Below are 10,022 nucleotides of genomic sequence, written 5' to 3' on the forward strand. Positions count from 1 at the left end.
GGTCTGAGGGCCTCAGTGCTACCTCTGCAAGGAACAGAATTCTGCCAACAGCAAGTGAGCTTGGAAGGGGATCCCAAGCCTCAGATGAGATTGGAATCCTGGCTGACAGTTCGACGGCAGCCTGGTAAAAACCCTGAGTGGAGGACCAAGCTGAGCTGTGCCAAGATACCTGACCCACAGAGATGGTAAGATAATAAGTGTATGTCATTTACCTGCTAAACTTAGGGCATTTCGTTATTCAGCACAGAAACATGTACAATGCCTGCTTGTGAAAGATAAGGGTTTAAGTGAAGGTCTTCTCTGTCTATCTTTCCTCAAATTGTGAATTGAGGTGAGGTCCCCAAGGAAAGAAAGTGCTGTTAGAGGGACAAGGGGGATGCAAAGGCTGCTAGGCAAACAGTCTACAGCTGCCACAGTTTATTAGGGTGTTTCAAACCTGGGCACTTCAGCCAGTTCGAGAATATGTTGTCAAGCCAACAGTGCTCTCCACTGCTGTCTAGAATATTGTTCTCAAAATATGGTCTGTGTACAACCGGTGATGGAACTCTCTGGAGTGTTTGTTAAAATGTAGGCTCCTAGGTCTCACTCCAGATGTATTGACTCAGTCTCTATGGGGATTTGTATTTTATTTATCCTTTCATAGTTTTTATATTTTGAAGATTTTTCAAAATCAAAAAGTTGAAGGAAACAGAAGTGTGAGCATTTGTTTGCCTTTCACTGAGGTTCATCCATTGTTAATATTTTATCCCATTTTCTCCTCATATACATATTTATGTATATAATGTTGTTGCAGAACCATTTGAAAGTAAGTTACAGTAATCATGACATTTCAGCCCTAAACACTTTAGTAATATAGCCTACAAATAAAAACTACCTCATATAATCACATGCCCTTCTCACACTGTAGAAATGAAACATTGATGTATTAGATAAAATACAGTGAAATTTTTCCCATAGGCCTCAAAATGCCCTTTGGAGTATTGTTTCTCAAATTTTGATCCTTGGACTAGTAGCGTTGCACCACCATATTTTAATAAGAACCCAGTGGGTGACAAGCGCACCCATTTGAGAAGCCCCGTAGCAAGTTTTTGATTGAATATCTAATCAAGGATTGTATTACATCTGGCTATCAAAGTTTTCTTTACTCTTTAGCATCTCTGAGCTAGAATCGTCCATTTTTTCCCTATTCTTTCTTCCTCTGCTGCCTGCCTCCCCCTCCCCATTCTACCTTGATGAAAACAATTGTGAAATTTTAAAACACTCCCATGCTTTTGAAACTAACCACATAAAGTTGTGTAAGTGCTTAATGACTGGTACAAGCAAGATGGAGAGGAATCTTGTGGCAAGCGAGATCACTAAAAGTTGACTGAGGTTTCATGAAAAACGTGGCATTTCTGTAGATCTTAAAATTGTAGACCAAGTTAGTTTCTCTTGACTAACTAGGAAACAAAGGACATTCACTTTAAAAGGTAAGCTGGAGTCAACTGAGGAATTTGGTTCAAAAACAGTCAAAATTTTAATTTTTAAAAATAATTTCTGGACTCAGAAAAAATGTTAAAAATAATTTCTGGACTCAGAAAAATGGAGGCTACTTAACTGAGCACAGTTACCTCCAGGCGGTGGGACTAGTGATTTCCAACATTTTAGTGTATTTTATGTAACTCTTTTGTAAAAAGACATTTTTGTAAAATTCTGACTTGCATTATAAATTTCATGTGAGACTTTTCCATAACAGTAAAAATCCAGCATTAAAAATCATTTCATTAATGTACATTTGCATATCATAGTTTTCTTTCTCCCCTGTCATTGGACATGTAAGTTGCTTCCAAATCTTCACTGCAATAAGAAGCCTTGTTCATACAATTATTACATCTCTGATTATTATAACAGAGTCCTAACAGTAGAGTTGCTGAGACAAAGCTTACAATAGACTCAAATTGGGATGTGTGCCCAACTCATGCAGATTCACTTGCAGGCTCTGATAGTGCCATCATTCTCAGTCTTAACCCTAACCATTCTGAGCCAGTAATAGAACATCTGGATTCAAGTTGGGTGAAAAGAAACCTAGAAACCTGACATACAAACAGGGTACTCTCAGGTGAGGACCTGGTGCAAAGATGTCAGGCTTCTAAGCTGGGTTTTGATGTTGCTTCTGCTGTTCCTGTCCTTCCTGAAGCTGGTTTCTGCAGCCCTTCCTTAGGCTGTGTGAGCAACCTTAGACTCCTTCCCTTAAAAATCCATGGTTTCCTTGTTATTCTGGGTTCCTTTCTGTTGCCAACAAAAAAAGAAACCCCAAATAATATTGATGGCAGATTTTATATGCTAGACACCTATAGAAACCCCAAATAATATTGATGGCAGATTTTATATGCTAGACACCTATAGAAACCCCAAATAATATTGATGGCAGATTTTATATGATAGACACCTATAGAAAAGTAATATTTGGAGTTAGCCATTGGACTTTATTGGGGCAAAAGGCAGTAAGGCTCCATTCTGTGTTCTAGTGCAGAAATTTAAGAGCTCATGGTAAGTGGTGGCCAAATAGCTAGTCCATTTATCACCCTGAGGCAACTGGGCATCTCTTTGGAAGTGAAACTTTGGGTGTCTGGATAGCTGATGCCAAAATGAAGAGAATGGAGGCTGATGAAGCACCCCAACTTCATAAATTATGTGGCTAATTCTGGTCCAGAGTCACATAGTCATTAAGTAGAGGTGACATGATTCAAACCCACACAATCTCATGTCATAACCTTAGTTTTCAACCACTTATTTTTATTCTCTCGCAAAAAGCAGCAAAGTCTCCTTTATATGAAAAGAAGTGAATGCCAATGGCTCCTACCCATAGAATTGTCAGATTTAGCAATTAAAAATACAAGATTCCCAGTTAAATTTGAATTTCAGTATAAGTATGTCTGAGGTATTGCCTGGGATATACTTGTACTAAAAAAATTAATAGTTTATCTGAATTCAAATTCAACTGGACATTCTGGATCTTGCAATCCTATGTGGTCCAACCATATATGTCTTTTCAGTGCTGCTCTCTCAGTAACCAAAAAAAAAAAAAAAATTAATTTAAATTCAGCACATACATGCCTCAGAGGATAGAGAGGAAAAAAAAATTTTAAGAGGAAATTTCAGAAATTCAGATCTCGCCGAAATCATTGCTATAGTACTCACCAGGTAGTCTGGATTCAATGAGCTAGCCTAGGCAGCCAGCTTTAATTTCAAGTTTGATGGCCTGGTGAATGCAAACCATTGTTGAATGCTGTCTTACGCCAGATGACATTGAATTCCTTCCCCTTCATTATGCCGGGATCTTTTTGACTCAAAAGACTGTAAGAGCTAGTATTGGTTTGGATACATGTATGTGTGTGTCTCTGACCCACCTATCTCTCATTCTGTTCTGCTTCAGGGCCCAGAAGAATCTTTTCTTCCCATGGGAAGTAAATTGTGAAGGCAGGCCACAGAATCCTTTAAAATGCACATTACTGTTCTTCATAGGCCAAGACTGCAGCTGGGAGGGTGCAATGAAAATGGGATTTCTAAACGAGTAGAATTAGGAGGAGTCATGCTGAAAACAGGCAACTGAAGACTCCAAGGGGGTGTAGTCACAGATTCAAAGGCAATGCAATAATCAGGGCCCAGGAAATGGTCAGAGAAGCAGAAGTCTCTGGCTTAGATTAAACATGGAATCTTTGGGAACCAAACTGATGAGCCAGCCTTTAAGGTCTGTGTTTTATTTTTACTTTTTGATATAAAACAAAACCCAAAACTTTCATTCCCCAAGTGTCATCAGTGTTGTATCAATGCTGAGAAACTAGATGGGAATAAGGTACAAGTATCTGCATATATATCGTTCAGTCTTTTGAAAATAGCCTAGGATGTGGTGTTGCTTCTGATCAACTATTTTAAATGTATGAGGCAAACAAATTACAGCCACTTGGCTCTCCTACTGAAATAGCCTTTTTAAAAAAGGATGGGGAGCTAATTTGTGGATTCAGGAAGTTGCCAAGGATAGACATCCCTATTATGGACTCAGAGACAAACGTTTTAATTATATTCCACAGGGCCTATTATGAGTAACTTTAACTGACCCACAGGTAGAGTCTGTCCAGGAAAATAGCATCCACCAAGTATTTACAACAGAGGGGATTTAATTCAGGGAACTGGGAAATGAAATCAAATATTGTGAGGAGTGCAGGTAACAGTAGGGTGTCACTTTCATGCTGGAAGGATGCTATGGGATCCCAGGGGTGAGCTCACTTTATGGAAGCTGGAATGGCAGATCTGCCCATCAGGAGCTTCAGTCATGGAAAAGGTGGCGCTGGTGCCAGAAAAGCTGTCCAGCATGTCATTACTTAATCAGGTGGTGATTCTCACTGCAACTGCTGCTCCACATGTTGTCTCCTCATTGGAGCAAATTAATGCAGTGACTAAGGCAGATCTGAATACTGAATGATTCCTGTGGCAAATCCTAATATAATTGCAATAAAAGTTTCTAGATCTTGGAGAAAGGCTTTGTTCCCTTTAGCAAGTAATTATTCTTTTCAGAAAATGTATCTGAGTGAATCAGATAGTATACAGTACATGAAGATGTTTGAGTTTTAGATTCTATGATCGGGGATCCAGGATCCACAACAAAGCCAGGGACAAAGTTGAATGTGCCTGACCATATTCCATCAAACCCCTAAAGAACAAATGAGTTGCATGAGCAGATTGTTTACATGCCCACTGAGCCCACCATACCACTGTTTCATCTGCAACCTGTGCTTGTGGTCTCATGGGGAGTCCCTTTAACAAGCTATTGAGTACAAAGGATGACTTTTCAGGATAACAACTACCACTGACTATAAGTAGATTTTGCAGCTTTAGAGCCTTTGACAGGGCTAATCCTAAAAGACAATGGAGAAGGGAAAGCCTCCCATTAGGTAGAATATTGGGTAATACATCTCATTGTAACTTTATCTGAAAGAAGATGAGGCCTAAAGTCAGGCTCTGTAACAAGTTCTTGGGCATGTTGGTCAAGAACATAGAGGAAGACTGACTATAGGATTCAGAAAAAGGATGTGATCATGGAACATTCGAATGGATCCAGAACATGAGACAGTTAAGGAGTACGTTGAGCAAGCATGAAAAGGAGGCTGAACTGACCTGATGGTATGAATGCCTATTCATGCCATTGAGAGCTGCTGCTTCGGTCTTTCTGATGAGCATCCAGATAGAACATGACTGAGGCAGCCACAAAAGTAGCGATAGGGCCTTTGTACAGACTCCACAACACAGCCTTTCCCTCATCAAAGCAGACCATGCTAATACGATAGCTGAGTGATCCATTGTCAACCTTAGAGACCAGCCCACATCTCTGATATGGCATCATAACTAGTAAACACAGTGAACTCCTTGTTGTATTATATCTAGTTGCTCTCATTATGGAAGGGAACAGCATTTCTTTTCTTACTTCCTCCCTGTTGTGCCCCTGCCAGTACTACCAATTGCAAACTTCCCAAATGCTTCATACACTATCTTGTTATCCCACCCAATTTGGCTATGAAAGGAGTTATTTGATCAAAAACAAAGAATGAAGGCAATGGACTAATTAAAATGTAATTCACTGTTTTATGTTCCCTATTTATGAAGTAGTTAGCCTTATGAGATGGTGCAATGGTCACTACAGACAGTGCTGCAATCTCACAGGGGATCTTCTTCCATCTGATGACATAGCTACTTTGTAGAACACTGGTTAGGCTCTGAACTAGTGTTTGAAATAAGAAACACTTTCCCCACAATTAAAAGACATGGATCTAGGAACCAAGGAGAGAGGAGGGACTGATGTATCTAACAATGATAACTAATTAATCTGTTCCCAAAATTTTTACTTGCTGTCCCTCTTAGGGTGACCCATCTCTTGTTAGTACTTAAGGAATGCTTTCATCATGTAATATATACTGTGATTGCTCTAAATTGGAAGCTAAAACTGGTAATTTGGGCTCTTCCTGCTAGGGGACAACAAATGGCAGAAAGTGGGATACTGTGTTAGCTAAGGTGACTGACCTTGCCTAGTAAGGGAAGATGGAATACTGCTGTACAAATAGATCTAGGAGGAATGTGAAAGGAACTCTGTGGATCCTTACTTTTCCTCATGTGCTCAGTGGGAAAGATGAATCAAAGATGACTGCCCTTCTATGCACAAGACCACTAGGAACTGGAACAACTCAAGAACCAAGGTGCAGGTTATTCCATTAAAAAAAAAAGCTGAGGGGCTGGCCAAAGGTAAGGAGATTACATTATGGATAATAGCAAAGAGAATACCTAATACCGGTTCTGGCTTGGGGGTAAATGGCAGAAAGAAAGATCTGTTTCCTTGCTTGATGTGTCATGACTTAGTGCAAAATGTTTTCTCTCCATATTTTACAGTGTGCTGGTGACGGTAAAGTATGCCTTTTGGACCAGAGGTTGAAGCAGATTTGAGGGGAAATGGCATTACCAAAAGTAGTACTATTCAAAGTGAGGGGTCTGCAGACTGATGCTGGTGTGTGAACTGTTTATTACTGGTTCATGATAAGAGAAGTGCAGAATTAGAGTATTCAAAATTATGCTGTCAAGGTGGCATTAAAATTTCTATGCCTATTGTATGTAAATTGAGGCTTGCATTTGAAGTTCTTTAATTTCATTTTTCTAGCAATTCATTTTTATTTCATTTTCCCAATGAATTTGTCCATGACAGATTAGAAACAAAAGTTTACTGCTGCTTTGCTACAGATAGTTTGAGAAACACTGATCTTAATGAGCAGTGGCCTTGTGAAATATATTGTAACTCCCAAGATATAAGCTGCTCAGTTAACTCATTGGTATATTTCTATTCATTCAACTTTGACTGTACAAACATGCAGATTCCACATAGACAAAGATACCTCCACCTAACACCACCTAAATACTCTATGAACAATGGCAAGCTCGCTCGTCTTCACAGTGGCAAGTGACCAAAGTTACCCACAGCTTTCTTGGAATTGTCTGGGCCTTTGCTCTTTTTGGTGCTTGATTGTTCTTCCTTGAGTTCTGGAGTTACCAGTATCCTTCTAATTTCCTTCTTGCTTATGTCCTAAACCTGTGTGTTGCTTGTCACTAAACTCACCTTAAATGATACAAAAGATGTTGCAATTTTAAAGGCATTTGAAAAATATCACCAAGTTGCTTTCCAGGGACTTAATTATCAGTGTGTGGCCTCACCAATAATATAAGCCACTGTCTCCAGGTATGTTTCTCAGAACTGAATATAAAATGTATATAAGTGTATGTACAAACACACACATACACATAGGTATATATGTAGAGATATCTGTCTATATATAGACATATATATCTCTATATCATAGATATCTAGATTTGATATCTATATATCAAATATATATACATATATGACATTCTGCCAGTTTGGACATTGGGACTTTAAAATATTTCATATATCTGAACATTATTGAAGGTGAAATTTTAGGGATATGATGTGTCAGTACACTTTTATGTGCAAGTTATAGAAACAAATTTCCAATGCGCTTAAGCAGAGGGATTTTATTAGCATTACATAGAAGGGGAGGTTACTGGGGTAGTTTATAGAATTGAAGTAAGAGGCATGGGAACCAAGTCATGAGGACATGCTTGTTGGGGGCACTCATGTGTGCTCCGGTGCACTTGACTGCTCACCTTCAAGCACTCACCCTCAGCCTTCCTGTTCACTTCTCATCGGTTGGTTTCTTTCTGTTGAAGTTCTCTTTGTGTGGCAGGAATTACTGCTGCCAGTAGTTCCAAATATATGCTTTCTGTCTACAAGCTTAGCAGAAAGAGCTCTTGTTTAATTTGCAGTAGTACTCTGGCCCTTCTTGGATCACATGTCCCCCTCCCACCTTGGACAGGTTGCCATGATTATTCACACCTGGATTATTTAGCCTATCCTCAGATGGAGTGGTAGAGCAGACCATTGTGATCAATGTGGTTAATAGTCCCTCCAGAATGAGATAAAACAGGGAGGGAGAGTTGTCCTGGAGGCAGGATTTCTGGGCATGCCTAAATGTCCTCTACACACTTAGCAAGAGCTCTTGCCTTTTGGGCAGATGGATCACATATTCAAATCAATGTTTTCAGGAGACTAAGATGGCAATGGTACATAAGTAGCTTGATCATATAATTTATCATTCATACGGGGACACTTTTGAAAGTAAAAGAGGCTACTATTCATAATTAATGGAATGCCTGCTTGCCACAGGAAAGCTGAGCAACTGAAAGCAGACAGACGATTTTGGAGTTGTTGCACTAACTTCTGATGTGATACAGATCTAACAGTAGTTATGACTATAAAACCATACATAGTTTTACAATCACTGTCAACCACTGACTGGGAGAAAATAACTTTTTGGAACCAGGGATAAGACTCACAAAAAGGTCAAGATTCACAAAAAGATTAAATCTACACTGAAATAAACTATCGGCTTCTCCATAGTTGGTTCTCAGCGGAATTGCCTTGGGGTGGTGAATCACTGATGTGATCTGTGAGATTTCACAGTAGAGTGGTTAATAGAAGGCCTCAAAGTCATAAGCCCAACTTAATTTAGTCTTGACTTTGCCATTTGTCAATTGTAAGCTTGAGTAAGTTCTTAACCTCTCTGAACCTCAATGTCTTCATCTATAAAATGGAAATTATAATACTTTATGTGATTGTGCCTAGAATTATGGTGTATTACTATATGCTATATTAGTATATAGTACATAATATATATGTAATGCATATATTAGTATATGTTTAGTAATACTGAAAGGTTAGCATTAATACTACCAAAAGGGTTAATAAGATGCAGGAGAAAAAAGAAAATTATTGATTTTCTTTTAGCAGGTAAAATCTCCTATTAAACACTGTTCATTGATTCTTTCTTCCATCTTTTTTTACTTACGTGATCTGCTCCTCTGATCTGACAAACTTACCACAAGTACAAAAGAACACCCCATTTGTTGGCCAGGGAGGAGTGGCCGGACCTCTCTCATTTGGGTTAAGGATGTCTTTGGTTTGTCAGTGGTGTCACTTGGTACCCTTCAAAAATAGCTTTAGAATTGGTAAGAAAGAAAAATCTGGTTCAAAGGACTTTAAATAGTGAGCATGGAGTGAGCCGTGGCAACAGATGTGGCCCCAAATAAAACTTAGAAGGTAAAGGTAGATGGGAATTAGGATCATAACTAGAGGGGACATCAGGGTCAAGGAGTGTTACTCAGTGTGTGGGAGCCTGGGGAAAGAGCCCCTCTGTGAAGGGTCAGGCAGATTAGGAGGAGGGCTAAGGTTTAGGGAAAGATAGGAAGAGAGAAAATTGAGGCAAGGAGGAATTACCAGAGATGGGTTAAATAGGGAGGAGAGTAGATGACAGAATTTCTGTTTCTCAAAGAAGGTGGTAGCTGATCTTTGGACAGTAAGAGATTGGAAGCCAAAGGGGATTCGTTCTATAGTGACTCATGCTGGGCCTGGATCTCACTGCCTGAGCAGATGGGGGCATGGGTAAAGATGCCCCACTTAAAGAAATCTTCTGACCCTATAAATCGCTCAGCATTGGTTACACATGCCCCTCTCTTGCCTAAATTTGCCAGTCTTTACTAAACTCAGAAAACTTCCTTGGAGAATTTCTAGTTATAGAAACAAATAGAACTGAACAAAGGTTGACCTACATGGTATATCTGGGCAGCTTGATTTATATGAACAGACCAACATACCCATCTGTTCAAATGCATCAAACTCAAGTTCTCTGTATTTGAAAGTCTATATACCAAATTAAAGCTTTTATATTGTCCCTTCTTTAGTCTTACCTTTAGTGTTGAATTTATAAAGTTAAGGCATTGAAATACATATAGTTATGTCATAAGATGTCAAATTCACTTTTCCTACAAATATTGAAGTCCCAGCTATCTACTCTCAAGTTATTTTACTCCCTTATAGCTTTATTTTTAAAGGTCTCTTGAAAACAAGGATTTATTCTTTTTTTTTTTTT

At 39.0% G+C, this 10,022-nt stretch overlaps 1 protein-coding gene across 1 annotated transcript in view; it reads left to right on the top strand.

The window, feature by feature from the left end:
* The window catches only part of HHLA2 (HERV-H LTR-associating 2), a 139,020-nt gene that overhangs the window by 98,333 nt on the left and 30,665 nt on the right, over nucleotides 1-10,022 (top strand). The window lies entirely within an intron of this gene.

Source organism: Mandrillus leucophaeus, unplaced genomic scaffold (genome assembly GCF_000951045.1).
Source record: "Mandrillus leucophaeus isolate KB7577 unplaced genomic scaffold, Mleu.le_1.0 Scaffold113, whole genome shotgun sequence".
In the NCBI taxonomy this organism is placed as follows: domain Eukaryota; kingdom Metazoa; phylum Chordata; class Mammalia; order Primates; family Cercopithecidae; genus Mandrillus; species Mandrillus leucophaeus.